Here is a 16261-nt window from a genome sequence, read left to right on the forward strand (position 1 = left end):
CTGAGTGGCTGGCACGTTCCTGCGCGCGGGCCGTGGGTCAGGGTGTGGCGCAGGTGGGGTTCCGGGCCGCGCGTTCTGGTGGTGCGACTAGTCTCCCGCGGTCTCAGCTCAGCCGAAGACTGCGTTGGTTTCAATAAGTGATTGTCGCGCAAGAAAGGATATGTGAGATGCCAAAGCAGTCTGAACCAACCAGGGGACTACAGTGCTGTGGGAGACAAAATAACCAGTACAATTGCAAAACACCCAAACAAGGCAATAGTGTGTTTGATGGTACTACCAGTGGTGCGAGCCATCAGGAAGTTCCTTCTCGGCCTTGACCCTGTTAACAGGGTCCCCAACAGGTGTGAGTGGGGGAAATTTTCATTTGGAAATACCCTCCGCATGATATGGAAAGACAATGGAGGGAGGTTTGCTGCTCTCCTCATGGCATTTCTCCAGGAAGTTTTTCCTGGAATCCAGCTTCTATCATCCTAGAATGGCAAAGGGAATCTGTTCTTGACATCAGTGAGTGGGGGAGATTCCCAATAGCTTAGAAAAGTGCTGGGCAGAATCCATTTTGGAAAATTACCCCTCCAGTTGGTCAGCATTGGCGGTTTCCTGGGTGTGACCTATTCGTGGTGTGCCTAGCACTGTTTCCTAAGTGGGGCGTGGGAAGTGGAGAGTATTTTTATATGAAAGCCTTAGCCTGCTGAGCACCCATGAAAAGAAGTACACTCCAACCCTTAACCTCTGTGTCTGTGTTCTCTATTTGTAGCACAACAGACTTGAATGCTGTGAAAAAAAAGTATACAGGAAGATGGCTATAATAAAAAAGAGGTGAGTTTTGGTGAGGAGGTGGAGAAATTGGAACCCTCATACACAACTGGTGGCAATGTAAAATGGTGCAACCACTTTGGAAAATGGTCTGGCAGATCCTCAAATGTTAAAGATAGAATTACCATATTAACCACCAGTTCTACTCTTAGATATATACCCAAGAGAAATGAAGATATGTCCACACAAGAACTTATACACAGGAAGTGAACTTGGACCAATGGATGGGGCGTCCGCCTACCACAGGGGAGGTCCGCGGTTCAAACCCTGGGCCTCTTTGATCCGTGTGGAGCTGGCCCATGCGCAGTGCTGATGTGCACAAGGAGTGCGGTGCCATGCAGGGGTGTCCCCTGCATAGGGGAGCCCCACGTGCAAGGAGTGTACCCAGTAAGGAGAGCCACCCAGCAGGAAAGAAAGTGCAGCCTGCCCAAGAATGGCACCACACACATGGAGAGCTGACACAACAAGATGACGCAACAAAAGGAAACAGATTCCCGGTGCTGCTGATAAGGATAGAAGCAGTCACAGAAGAACACACAGCGAATGGACACACAGAGCAGACAACTGGGGTGGGGGGTAGGGGGAAGGGGAGAGAAAGAAATAAAAAATAAATCTTAAAAAAAAAAAACAACTTATATACAAATATGCATAGCATAATTATTCATAATAGCCCAAAAGTACAAACAACCCAAATGCTCATCTGATGAATGCATAAATAAAATACGTCCAAATATTATTTGGCAAAAAAAACACAAAAACTAAAGTATTGATTTATGCCACAACATGGATAACCCTTGAAAAAAAAACGAAACACATATTGTATGATTCCATTTATGTAAAATGTCCATAACAGACAAATGCATAAAGACAGAAAGTAATGGTTGCCTAGACCTGGAAGGGTTGGGGGAAATAGGGAGTGACTGCTAATGGGATGGGATTTCTTTTTGGGGTGATGAAATTGTTCTAAAATTGATTATGGTATTAGTTACACAATTCTGTGAATGTATTAAAAACCATTGAATTATACACTTTAAATGGGTGAATTGTATATGAATTAGATTTCAATATATCTGCTGTAGAGAAGAATAAAAGAAAAAAACACTGCTCTTGTGTACTGTTAAATTCCCCGTGCAAAAGTTAGGTGCCAGCAAATATTTGTCGAATTAAAACAAAGATATAAATCAGCTGTTGCTCCTGGGCACCCCATACATATTAGTTAAAAAAGCAAATCCTGATTCCTCCAAATTTGGACAGCCTGTGGAAAAAAAATACATGTAAGCTCCTTGAGGGTGGGAAACTTATCTTCATCCACTCCTGCATCCACAGCTCTTACTGTGCTTAACACAAAGCAGATATTCAATAAATATTTGTTGGATATGAGTTCTAATCTCAATTCTAGCCAGTAGAGCACTTGACTTTGTTAATGTTGAATTTGAAGGTGAGCATCAGCAATCCTTTAAAAGGCTATAAACCTCAGTCCACCTCCTTGTATTGTGGAAAGAGCCCTGTGAGAGGCACACAGTTCCATGGGGCTTCAGATGCAAGACAGATCTCTTCAGTTGTACTTAAACAGCCTCATAGAGGACAGAACATTTGGCATGTCTAAACTTGGCAGGCAAATAGGATTTACCCAGCTTTGGCAGCTCTGTGTCACTAGGCGGCCCATAGGTGAAGCTAATAGAGCTTGGCCAGTAGCTTCTGTGACCTTCACCTCCTGCGAGGTCATGGCAGGGCCAAGCCCAGGAGACTCAGATGAATAGTACAGTTTCCTGCTCAAGCTGGTGTTGGTGAGGGATGTAAGTGTGTGAAAGGTGTACATGGCACTGTGCTTCAAGGCTGGCACCTTCAGGGAGGACAAGGGCAGCGCCTTCGTCAATCATTTCACCCTGACCACGCCGGAGAGCCAGGACAAGCAGGTCAAGCTGCTTTTTCAAACCATCACCCAGAGTCATTACCACAGTGCCAGCGGCGCGATCTTTGCAAACACCATCATGATCTTGTGGAGAGGAGCTCCTCCTTGTCAGTGCTTCATTGGATTGAGAACAAGAAGAGGAAGTATGCAGTGTGCAGCTGCTGATCAGTGAGGGAGCTGAAGCTGAGGCTCAGAAAAGTGAAGTCATTTCTCCCAGTCCACTCAGCTTGTGAACACATAGACCAGGAATCTGGGTTCAGTTCTCCTGATTGCAATTCAGTGATTGTCTGTTACACCATATGGCTGAACAGGGGTTCTCAAACTTTTGCATGCATCAGAGTCGCCCAGAAGGCTTGTTAAAACAGATTGACGGGCCTTGTCTCCAGAGCATCTGACTCGGAGTCTGAGGTGCATGGGGAATGGGCATTTCTGACACGCTCTCAGGTGATGCTGATGTTGCTGGGCCAAGGATTCCACCTTGAGAATCACTGCTACAGTGGGCCGTGATTTACCTCCTTTTCTCTTATTCCACTTGTGTAAACTTTCCAGGCCTGGGATCAAGAAGCTTTGGGGAACATGGATGTGACTCAAGCAATTGGGTGCCAGACTACCACATGGGAGGTCCGGGGTTTGGGTCCAGTGCCTCCTAAAGAAGATGAGCAAGATGGTAAGCTGATACAATGAGGCAATACAAGGAAAGACACAAGAAGCAGGGAACAGAGGGGGCTCAAGTGGTTGGATGCCTCCCTCCCACGTGGGAGGTCCTGGGTTTGGTTCCTGGTGCCTCCTAAAAAGACAGGCAGACACAGCGAGCACACAATGAACAGACACAGAGCAGACAGAGCACAAACAATGGGGGAAGGGGCAGAAATAAGTAAAATAAATCTTTTTTAAAAAAGAAGCTTTGGAGTGTTTGCGTGTTTCCTGGAGTCTTCACCCCAACAATTGGGTTGATGCTTCTAAGAATTAGTTATACACATGGGGCCTGAACTGTAGATTTTTGAGCCTAGGGGCCTGAACTTGGCTTTGGCTGGAAAAACAAGTAGCACTTAGTTTCACATGACCTTCCACAGCCAGCCCAGACTGGGGTATGAAAACAACAGGTAGGAGCTGCCCTGTCTGGGCAAAAAACAGATCTAACTTCTTTCCTTTTATCAAGGAAAGTTTTATTCCTTTCATCAAGGAAATTTTTTTAAAAATTTATTATAGAGCAGTTCATACAAATAGAAAAATAGTATAATGACCCCTGTGTACCTATCACATCACTTCAACAATTATTAATAACATGTCCAATCTTGTTTCATCTTATACCTTCATCTACTCCTCTTGTATTATTTTGGAACAAATCTCAGCCATCAAACCATTTTATCTGTAAATGTTCCAGCATGGATATATAAAAGGTATAAACATTTTTTTGAAATTTAACAATGACTTCTGGTCAACCAGGATGGTGGAGTAAGATCTACATGGTCACCCCATAGAATATTTGAATAATTAGCAAAAAGTGGCAGAGCCATCTTTCTCAAAACTCTAATAAACAGTTAAAATGTTATAGTACTTGGACAAGTACCCAATCAAGAAAAAGCAGCCTGAAAAATAGTAGGCAAAGCTTGTGGTGCCCTTGCTAGCCCCTTCCCCACCACCTCCCCCATGTGGTGGAGCCAACTTGCACTCTCAATGTGGGTCCCTGGCGCAGCTCCAGAGGGAGTACATTAACCCCCAGGCAAATACTTGGATTCCTGTATGTCAGTGCCAATTTAATATGGAACCAGAAAACTTGGGCTCACCCTCCCAGAATTTGCCATGAAGGCAGAGAAGCAGCTTGCAGACAGCCCAAACAGTGTAAGAAACAATTGAGTGGAAACAGCCTAGGGTCAAGGAATATCTTTAGAACTGTAAACTCTAAACAGGAATTTCTAAGATCAAGAGCAAGCACAAGCCCAGGAAAAGAAGCAGGCTCCACAAAGGCTCAGATAAGACAGAAACACCCTGCACTGTGTACTTGCCTCAGGTTGATCTTGTTCCTAGACTAAGCTCAAAAGGAAATCACCAACCAAAGCAGAGCTAATTTGCAAGGACTGCAAAAGGTGCTTTTTGCTTCAGTTTTTTTTTTTTTCTTACGATTTATTTATTTCTCTCCCCTTCCCTCCCCCCACCCCGGTTGTCTGTTCTCTGTGTCTATTTGCTGCGTCGTCTTTGTCTGCTTCTGTTGTTGTCAGCGGCATGGGAATCTGTGTTTCTTTTTGTTGCGTCATCTTGTCGTGTCAGCTCTCCGTGTGGGTGGCGCCATTCTTAGGCAGGCTGCACTTTCTTTCGCGCTGGGCAGCTCTCCTTACGGGGTGCACTCCTTGCGCGTGGGGCTCCCCTACGCGGGGGACACCCTTGCGTGGCACAGCACTCCTTGCATTCATCAGCACTGCTCATGGGCCAGCCGCACACGGGTCAGGGAGGCCCGGGGTTTGAACTGCAGACCTCCCATGTGGTTGACGGATGCCCTAACCACTGGGCCAAGTCCGCCGCCATGTTTATTTGTTTTTGTTACCTCTTGACACTCAAGGAAATTTCTGTCATATCACTTTCTGGATGCAAACTTAAGGAACAGACAGCTTAGGGACTAAACCCAGACATAACCCTTTACACTACTTCAATGTACATTATGTAGCGAAAGATTATAATACAAACAAAGAAATGGGAAATCATTGCCCATCCAAAGAAACAAGATAAAAATCCAGACCATCCATGAAGAAGACCAGACTGGACATACTGGTATCCTCAGGTATATAAAGGAAAATGTGGAGAAAGAACTAAAAGATGTGAGGAAAATAATGAATGGACAATATGATAATATCTTTCTCAGTAGATATCAAATGGAAATATTGCAGTTGAAAACCAGAATAACTGAAATGAAAAATTCCCTAGAGGGGTTCAGCCAATGAATTTTTTTTTTTTAAATGCTGTATACATTCAATGGAATATTATTTGGCATTAAAAAGAAATGAAATTCTGAGAAGCGGATTTGGCTCAACTGATAGAGCGTCTGCCTACCATATGGGAGGCCCAAGGTTCAAATCTAGGGCCTCCTGACCCATGCGGTGAGCTGACCCATGCACTGTGCTGATGCATACTAGGAGTGCCATGCCACACAAGGGTGTCCCCCCGTGTAGGGGAGCCCCATGCACAAGGAGTGCACCCCCAAAGGAGAGCCACCCTGCACGATAAAAGCACAGCCTGCCCAGGAGTGGTGCCACACACATGGAGAGCTGATGCAGTAAGATGATGCAACAAAAAGAGACAGATTCCTGGTGCCGCCAACAAGAATGTGAGCAGACACAGAAGAACACACAGTGACTGGACACAGAGAGCAGACAATGGAGAGGGGGGTGGTGGGAAGGAGAGAAATAAATAAAATAAATCTTTAAAAAAAAAATGAAATTCTGATACATGCAACAGCATGGATGAGCCCTGAGAACATCCTGTTGAGTGAAATGAGACACAAAAGGACAAATATTAGATGATCTTACTTACATGAAGTAATTAGAATATGAAAATTCACAGTCAGAAATTTAGGATATATATATATTACCAAGGGCCAGGATGAGGGTAGAGAATGGGGAGTTAATACTTAAATTGTACAGAGTTTCTATTTGGGGTGATAGAAAAGTTTTGGTAATGGATGGTGGTGATGGTAGCAAAACTTTATGAACATAATTAAGAGCTGAATTATATGTTTGAATGAGGTCACAAGGGTAAATTTTATGTTGTCTATATGCTATTAGAATAAAAATTTTTTAAAAGCACTTAGGACTGTACAACTCAAATAGGGAACCCTAATGTAAACCACAGACTATGATTGATAGTATAATTATAATAATATTCTTTCATCAATTGCACAAATATACCATACCTCATTAGTATGTTAGGTGTTATTAATGGGTAAGGTATTATATATGGAAACTCTGCATGATTTTCTGCATGATTTTTATGTAAAGCTAGAACTTCCCCAACAAAAAAAATATATATAAAATCAAAAGTACATAGTAAGTTCTGTAAATCTAAAACTGCTACAAATAAAGTTTTAAAAAAATTTAACAGGGCGGTGTACTTGGCCCAGTGGTTAGGGCATCCGCCTACCACATGGGAGGTCTGCAGTTCAAGCCTCAGGCCTCCTTGACCCATATGCAGCTGGCCCATGCTCAGTGGTGATGCACACAAGGAGTGCCCTGCCACGCAGGGGTGTCCCCCATGTAGGGGAGCCCCACGTGCAAGGAGTGCGCCCCGTAAAGAGAGCCGCCCAATGCAAAAGAAAGTGCAGCCTGCCCAGGAATGGTGCCGTACACACGGAGAGCTGACACAACAAGATGTTGCAACAAAAAGAAACACAGATTCCCGTGCCGCTCACAACAACAGAAGCAGACAAAGAAGACAGAGCGAATAGACACAGAGAGCAGACAACCGGGGTTGGGGGGGAGGGGAGAGAAATAAATAAATAAATCTTTAAAAAAATTTTTTAACACAATGCCATTTTCACATCTTAATAAGTATTGACAGTATTTCTTTAATATCAAAATCTGGTCTGTGTTCAGATTTTTAATTGACCGTAAGTTTCATATGTGCTTTTTTTCTCTCGCAGTTGGTTTGTATCAGTATCCAAATAAGCTCTACACAATAAAATTGTTGCTGCATCATTTAAGTTTACCAAGGAAATTAAAAATATTTACAGACTAACTTTTTTTTGGTCTCCTCAAAATAACATTACAAAAGTCAACCACTTACAGACTTAAAAAAAAAAAATCTTCTAGTAACCTGACAATGAAACAATTTAATAGATTATTTAGAACATAATGAAAACAGATAAAAACCTTATAGGAGGAGCCAAAGTTTTTCTATGAAGTAAACTGATAGCCCGTGCTCTTACTATCAGAAAAGAAAAATAATAAAAAATCTGGATCTTGCAATTAATTGAAAAAGTCCAGGAAAAGAGAGAATAAGTAATAAAATAATATAAGGTTTTAGCAAAAAAAAAAAAAAAAAAAAAATTACCAGTGGCAGATTTCTCTGTAAGTGCAGAGCTGAGATTTCTCAAAAACAAATGCAAGTAGCTGAATGACAATGCAAATTGAATTCACAACCATGTAGTGTGTCTGCTTGAAAGTGAGGCATTGATTGGGAAGGAATGGGATCCTGAAAATTGGAATGGGGCTTATTGACTAATCATGACAACAGTGGGCACACTGAACCCTAAATTCTACCAAATTGTCTTTGCCAAGTAAACCCATAACAGCCTCCCCACTCAACAAAATCTGGTTAGGTTCTTTGACTATGCTGGAGAAATGAATTTCAAGAGCATGTTGGATGAGTTAGGCCAGTAATTTATTCAGGCAGAGAAATGGGACAAAATAATAGAGCAGGTGTCCCAGGTAGAGAGGAAGGGGCTGAAAAGTGATAAAAAGGGCTGATTTATAGGCTATAATTCCCCATTATAGATTATAAATGCCCAGGTTTTACTAGCATGGTAAGCAGGGCAGAAGCAGCTGGAGCTTGGGTCCAGAGGCAAGAGAGCACAAGAGAGAGAACTTGGGCCAGGTACCACTTTTTAATCTGCTAATTATCCCACCCCTTTGCTAATGGTAGGGGAGGAGTTTCAGCTGTTTACCACTTTGATTGCTTATTTTCCCCATCAATCTCCCAGGAGGGCCCAATGATAAAGTCCTTGGGGGAAGTGGCAGAATCTTGGGGGAGGGTCTTCCAGCAGCCATCTTGGGGTTGCTGATGGCCACATGGACTTCTTGCTAGGTTCCAGATCCATTTATTGATTCTCTATCTTACTAGCCTGCTTCAGTTCCACATGTGAAACCTTATGCTCATATAACCCACCTTCCTTTTTTTAAAAAAAGGTTTTATTTATTTATTTATTTCTCTCCCTCCCCTCCCCCCCAGTTGTCTGCTCTCCGTGTCCATTTGCTGGAGTTCTTCTGTGACCGCTTCTATCCTTACCCGTGGCACTGGGAATCTGTGTTTCTTTTTGTTGTGTCATCTTGTTGTGCTCTCCATGTGTGTGGCGGCATTCCTGGGTAGATTGCGCTTTCCTTCGTGCTGGGTGGCTCTCCTTACAGGGCACACTCCTTGCGCATGGGGCTCCCCCACGCGGGGGACACCCCTGTGTGGCAGGGCACTTCCTGCACACATCAGCACTGTGCATAGGCCAGCTCCATATGGGTCAAGGAGGCCCGGGGTTTGAACCATGGACCTCCCATGTGGTAGGTGGAAGCCCTGTCCATTGGGCCAAGTCCGCTTCCCATAACCCACCTTCTGATGGCTACTTCTTTTTCATTTCTCTATATTTTTTCTCTGTATGTTTTCAATTATACAAACAATATATGAGTACATTCTCATTATAAAAGATTAAAACAAGGCAAGCATATATGCAGTAAAACATAACTCTCCCTTCTCCAGACTGCTTACCACTATTAACAGTTGGTGTTTTTCCTTCTAGTGCTTTCTCCTACATACTTAAAATTTACACTGTGTTTTCTTTTTTTTTCTTTTTTTTTTTTTAAGATTTATTTATTTATTTAATTTCCCCCCTACCCTGGTTGTCTGTTCTTAGTGTCTATTTGCTGCGTCTTGTTTCTTCGTCTGCTTCTGTTGTCGTCAGCGGCACGGGAAGTGTGAGCGGCGCCATTCCTGGGCAGGCTGCACTTTCTTTTCACGCTGGGCGGCTTTCCTCACGGGCGCACTCCTTGCGCGTGGGGCTCCCCCCACGCGGGGGACACCCTTGCGTGGCAAGGCACTCCCTGCGCACATCAGCACTGCGCATGGCCAGCTCCACACGGGTCAAGGAGGCCCGGGGTTTGAACCGCGGACCTCCCATATGGCAGACGGACGCCCTAACCACTGGGCCAAAGTCCGTTTCCCTACACTGTGTTTTCTACATGAATGAGCTCGCACTTCGCATATCCTGTTACCTTTTGCTCTTCCCTCCTCCATTTACTCTTTTTCCATCTCAATGCACCCCACAGTGACCTGCCTCTACCATTTTCTCCCAATTCATCAACACCCTTCCAGTATATAGTCTCTGGACTAGTGACATATCAAATTATCTACAGGTTATTTTAGGAGGACTAAAATAAAGTGAAAGCTTTATTCACATCTATTTCACAAATATTCTTTCCAATAAATTATGATTTTCTCAGAAATAATGCTATATTCTTGATAGCCATTTTACTTTTAAAGTTTATGTTGTGCTAGCTCAGAAGTCTGTCTTCACTAATATTCAGTTAATAGGATGTACTTAACACACTTTTCCACTAAAGGGGGAGTGGGTGGTCATCCATTAGGCAAGCTAAAGTCATTAGAAAAATGCCTTAATCAGAAATTTTAGCTTTGCATTTTGTTCCTCTATTTCCTGAAAATAGCTTGGAGATGCTCTTGATATGTCCATTTACTGCTTTGATTCCTTCAGCCCTACCCATTCTTTCACTTTAAGATAAAACAGGGAGACATCCGGGAAGATAGTGGACTAGAAAGACATGGAACTCTCTTCTCCTCCAGAAAAAGAACTAGAGGACAGGTTGAAGAACCTAGAAAAAGATCTTCTAGGGTTTAGGACACCAGGAAAAGCCTGGAGACCACCCAGAGGAGAGAGGAACAAAGGGGGGGAAACACGATGACAGAACTGTGAGTTGAAACCAGCAGCTGCTGCTGCTGCTGGCACCATCCCCCACGCTAAAGATACTTTAGAATTCTCAGGCTTCTGGAACTGGGACTACAGACAAAGGGAGCTCCAGGGATCTATCACCCCAGGAAAGGGTTGAGAGAGGGACACTGCCTAAGGCTGATTCAGTTTTTGACTCACAAGTTTGTTCCCCTGTGTCCCAGGAGCCCTTCCAGGCTGGGTGGGGCTGTGCCATTTGTTTGCCTTGGGAGCCTGCAAGGGGCTAAAGATAGACCTCCCAATCTCCTCCCAATCTCCTCCTCTACTAACATGGACTGGTTGTTGAGGACTCAGTGGAGTGGAAATATTTCTGACCTGGGAAAAGGGAGGGGGCTGCTGGAGAAGGCTGGAGAACTGTCTCAAAGAAAGTTTGAATAAGAAGGCTCATAGCCCCCAGACAGGAAGCTCTACCACATTGATCCAGTCTGTGTTGCAACAAATACACGCTGACCAGGCATTGATCTGAGAGCTGTCAAAGAGCACCACCTCCTGACAGACCAAGGAAGTGCATGCAAGAAAATTAATAAATTGGAGAGGCTTTTTCCCACCTCTATAGCCTCCCTCCCCAAGGCCCTAGGAAGTGACTCTACAACTAATTACCGGGTCCAGTGCCCAGTTTTGAGCAACCAGCAGGACAATCCTACAAAATCCCTGCAAAAGAGAAAGACAGTGAGCATCTGAATAAACTACATCCTAATCAGATGCCTAGATATCAGCAAAAAATTACGAGCCATACTAAGAAAAGAGAAGACATGGCCCAAGAAAAGGAATATATCAAAGCCCCAGAAGAGATGCAGAATTTGAGAGAACTACTGAGATGCACACAAATTTCCAAAATCACATTAATGAGATGAAAGACAATATGGCCAAAGAGATAAATGACATCAAGAAGACATTGAGTAAGCACAAAGAAGAATTTGAAAACCTGAACGGAAAAGTAACAGAGCTCATGGGAATGAAAGACACAATAGGTGAGATAAAAAATACATTTGGGGAAGTGGACTTGGCCCAATGGATAGGGAATCTGCCTACCACATGGGAGGTCTGTGATTCAAACCCTGGGCCTCCTTGTCCTGTGTGGAGCTGGCCCATGCGCAGTGCTGATACGTGCAAGGAGTGCCCTACCACACAGGGGTGTCCCCTGCGTGAGGGAGCCCCACACACAAGCCCAGTAAGGAGAGCCACCCAGCGCTAAAGAAAGTGCAGCCTGCCCAGGAATGGCACCACACACACGGAGAGCTGACACAACAAGATGATGCAACAAAAAGAAACACAGATCCCCGGTGCCGCTGATAAGTATAGAAGTGGTCACAGAAGAACACACAATGAGTGGACACAGAGAGCAGACAACTGGGGAGGGGGGCAGGGGAGAGAAAAAAATACATTTGAGGCACACAAGAGCAGACTTGAAATGATAAAAGAAAGAATAAGTAATACTGAAGACAGAACAGCTAAAACTGAAGAGATAAAAGAATGGGAAAAAAATGAGCAGGGGCTCAGACAGTTGAATGACAACACAAAAATGCAACAACATACATGTCATGGGAGTTCCAGAAGGAGAAGAGAAGGGAAAAGGGGCAGAAAGAGTATTTGAGGAAATCGTAGCTGGAAATTTCCCAGCTCTCACAAAAGAAATTAACTTACATGTCCAAGAAGCACACTGTATCCCAATCGGAATAAATACGAGTAGAACTGCTCCAAGACACATACCACTCAGAATGTCAAATGTCAAAGATAAAGAGAAAATTCTCAGAGCACAAACCATCATGTACAAAGCAAGTCCAGTAAGACTTAGCACAGATTTCTCTTCAGAAACCATGGAGGCGGAAGACAAAGGTATGACACAATTAGGATACTGAAAGAGAAAGACTGCCAGCTGAAAATTTTTTATCCAGCAAAATTGTCCTTCAAATATGGAGGTGAGTGTAAAATATTCACAAACAAACAGAAACTAAAAAGGTTTGCAAAAAAGAATCCACCTTTGTAGGAAATATTAAAGGAAGTCTTAGAACCTGAAAAAAAAAAAAAAGACAGGAGATGTTGGAGGGTTGAAGGAAAGTATAGAAGAAAGAATAGCAGAAAGAATAACCAAAAGAGTAAAAAGATAGACAAAAATAAGATATGACATATGAAAACCAAAGAATAAAATGGAGGAAGTAAATGGTGCATTTACAATAATATCATTGAATGTGAATGGATTAAACTCCCCAATCAAAAGATACAGGCTGACAGAATGGATTAAAAACCATGAGCTATCCATATGCTACTTACAAGAAACTCACCTTAGATCCAAAGATACAAATCTGCTGAACATTAGAGGTTGGAAAAAGATACTCCATGTGAATAGTAACCAGAAAAGAGCAGGGGTAGCTATACTAACATCAGACTTGAAATGCAAAAAAGTTATGAGAGATACAGAAGGCCATTATATATTAATAAAAGGGACAATCCACGAGGAAGATATAACAGTCATAAATATGTATGCAACAAACTGGGGTGTCCCAAAATACATGAGACAAAGTCTGGCAAAACTGAAGGGAGAAATAGACATCTCTACAAGAATCGTTGGAGACTTCAACCCCCCACTCACATCATTAGATAGAACAACTAGACAGAAGATCAACAAAGAAACAGAGAACTTGAACAATATGATAAACGAGTTAGACCTAACAGATATACAGAACACTGCATCCAAACTCAGTGAGTTATACATTCTTCTCAAGTCCCCATGGATCTTCCTCCAGGATAGACCACATGTTAGGGCATAATGCAGCTCTCAATAAATATGAAAAGATTGAAATTCTCAGATTATAATGGAATGAAACTGGAAATCAATAATAGGAAAAAAGTAAATTTGCCAATGTGTGGAGACTGGCAAACACATTCCTAAATAATCAGTGAGTCAAAGAAGAAATTGCAAGTGCAATCAGTAAATATATTGAGACAAATGAAAACAAGAACACAATGTATCAAAACTTAGGGGATACAGCAAAGGTAGTCTTGAGAGGGAAATTTATAGCCCTAAATGTCTGTATTAAAAAAGAAGAAAGAGCTAAACTCAAAGATTGAACTGAACAACTAGAGAAAAAGAAAAGCAAACCAATCCCATGGCAAGCAAAAGAAAAGAAATAATAAAGATTAGAGCAGAAATAAATGAAATTGAGAACAAAAAACAACAGAGAAAATCAACAAAACCAAAAGCTTGTTCTTTGAGAAGATCAATAAAATTGACAAACCCCTAGCTAGACTAACAAAGAAAAAAAGAGAGAAGATGCAAATAAATACAATTGGAAATGAAAGAGGGCAAGTTACAACTGTCCCACAGAAATAAAAAGAATCATAAGAGGTTATTATGAGGAACTGTATGGTAACCAACTAGACAACCTAGATGAAATGGACAGATTCCTAGACCTGCACAACCAACCTACACAACAGTACGAGAAATACAAGAACTTAACAAACGAATCACATTTAAGGAGATTGAATCCACCATCAAAAATTTCCCAGCAAAGAAAAGTTCGGGACCAGATGGCTTCACAGGTGAATTCTGCCAAGCATTTTGAACAATCTTGTTTAAACTCTTCCAAAAAATTGAAGAGGAGGGAAAATTACCCAACCCATTTTATGAAGCCAACATCACTGTAATACCAAAGCCAGATTTATTCCTGGTGTGCAAGGCTGGTTCAACATAAGAAAATCAATCCGTGTAATACACCACATTAACAAATTGAAGGAAAAAAACCACATGAACCACATGATCATCTCAATCGATGCAGAAAAGGCATTTGACAAAAGTCAGCATTCTTTTTTTTTTTTAATTTTATTTAATTATTTAATCCCCCCCCCCCGGTTGTCTGTTCTCTGTGTCTATTTGCTGTGTCTTGTTTCTTTGTCCGCTTCTGTTGTTGTCAGTGGCATGGGAAGTGTGGGCGGTGCCATTCCTGGGCAGGGTGCACTTTCTTTCGCGCTGGGCCGCTCTCCTTACGGGGCGCACTCCTTCTGCGTGGGGCTCCCCTACGCGGGGGATACCCCTGCGTGGCAGGGCACTCCTTGCGCGCATCAGCACTGCACATGGGCCAGCTCCACACGGGTCAAGGAGGCCCGGGCTTTGAACCGCGGACCTCCCATGTGGTAGACAGATGCCCTAACCACTGGGCCAAGTCCGTTTCCCTCAGCATCCTTTTTTGATAAAAACACTTCAAAAGATAGAAATACCAGGAAAATCCCTCAATATGATAAAAGGCATATATGAAAAACCTACAGCCAACATCATACTCAAGGTTGAAAGCTTTCCCTGTAAGATTGGGAACAAGACAAGAATGCCCACTGTTACCATTGTTATTCAATATGTTACTACAAGTTCTAGCTAGGACAATTAGGTGAGAAAAAAAATTAAAGTCATCCAAATATGTAAAGAGAAAGTAAAATCTCACCATTTGCGGATGACATGATCCTGTACTTAGAAAATCCTGAAGTATCCTCTATAAAGCTTCTTGAGCTAATAAATGAGTTCAGCAAAGCGGCAGGATACAAGATCAACACAGGGAAGCGGAGTTGGCCCAATGGATAGGGCTTCTGCCTACCACATGGGAGGTCTGCGATTCAAGTCCCAGGCCTCCCTGACCCATGTGGAGCTGGCCCACGCGCAATGCTGATGGGCCCAAGGAGTGCCCTGCCACGCAGGGGTGTCCCCCGCGTAGGGGAGCCCCTCGTGCAAGGAGTGCGCCCCGTAAGGAGAGCCACCCAGCATGAAAGAAAGTGCAGCCTGCCCAAGAATGGCACCACACACATGGAGAGCACAGGAAAGCTGACACATGATGCAACAAAAAGAAACACAGATTCCCGGTGCCACTGATAAGGATAGAAATGGTCACAGAAGAACACACAGCAAATGGACACAGACAGCTGGGGTCGGGGGAGGGAAGGGAAGAGAAATAAATAAAAAATAAATCTTTAAAAAAAAAAGATCAACACACAGAATCGGTAATATTTTTGTACACTAGAGCTGAACAATCTGAGGAGGAAATCAGGGTGAAAATTCCATTTTCAATAGCAAGAAAAAGACTCAAATACCTAGAAATTAATTTAACCAAAGAAGTACAGGACCTATATGCAGAAAACTACAAAACAATGCTAAAAGAAATTTTAAAAGACTTAAACAAATGGAAAGACACTCTGTGTTCATGGGTTGGAAGAATAAATATCATGAAGATGTCAATCTTACCCAAACTGATTTATAGATTCAATGCAATACCAATCAAAATCCCAATAGCTTACTTTACAGAATTAGAAAAGGCAATTACCAAATTCAGCTGGAAGGGAAAGCACACCCAAATAGCCAAAAAGCATTCTAAAAAAGAACCACATGAGAAGAATTTCACTGCCTGATCTTGAAACATATTAGAAAGGTACAGTGGTCAAAACAGCATGGTACTGACATAAAGACAGATCCATTGATCAGTGAAATAGGATTGAGAACCCAGAAATAAACCCTCATCTATAGAGTCAACTAGTTTTTGACAAACCTACCAAGTTAATGTTAATGGGACAAAACAGTCTCTTCAACAAAATGGATATCTATAACCAAAAGAATGAAAGAGGACCCCTATCTCACTCCCTATACCAGAATCAACTCAAAATGGATCAAAGGCCTAAATCTAAAAACCAGGAGCATGAAACTACTGGAAGAAAATGTAGGGAAACATCTTCAAGAACTTGTAGTAGGTGGTGGTTTCTTGGACTTTATACCCAAAGCATGTGCAAACAAAAGAAAAAATAGAGAAATGGGACCTCCTCAAAATTAAACACTTTTGCACCTCATA

At 42.6% G+C, this 16261-nt stretch overlaps 1 long non-coding RNA gene across 1 annotated transcript; it reads left to right on the forward strand.

The window, feature by feature from the left end:
• The first annotated feature begins 48 nt into the window (after nucleotides 1-48).
• LOC131278060 (uncharacterized) lies at nucleotides 49-1917 on the forward strand. The gene is made up of 3 exons (XR_009185228.1): nucleotides 49-341; nucleotides 755-816; nucleotides 966-1917. It is a non-coding gene; the product is annotated as an uncharacterized lncRNA (long non-coding RNA).
• Nucleotides 1918-16261: the final 14344 nt, after the last annotated feature.

Source organism: Dasypus novemcinctus, chromosome 3, assembly GCF_030445035.2.
Source record: "Dasypus novemcinctus isolate mDasNov1 chromosome 3, mDasNov1.1.hap2, whole genome shotgun sequence".
In the NCBI taxonomy this organism is placed as follows: domain Eukaryota; kingdom Metazoa; phylum Chordata; class Mammalia; order Cingulata; family Dasypodidae; genus Dasypus; species Dasypus novemcinctus.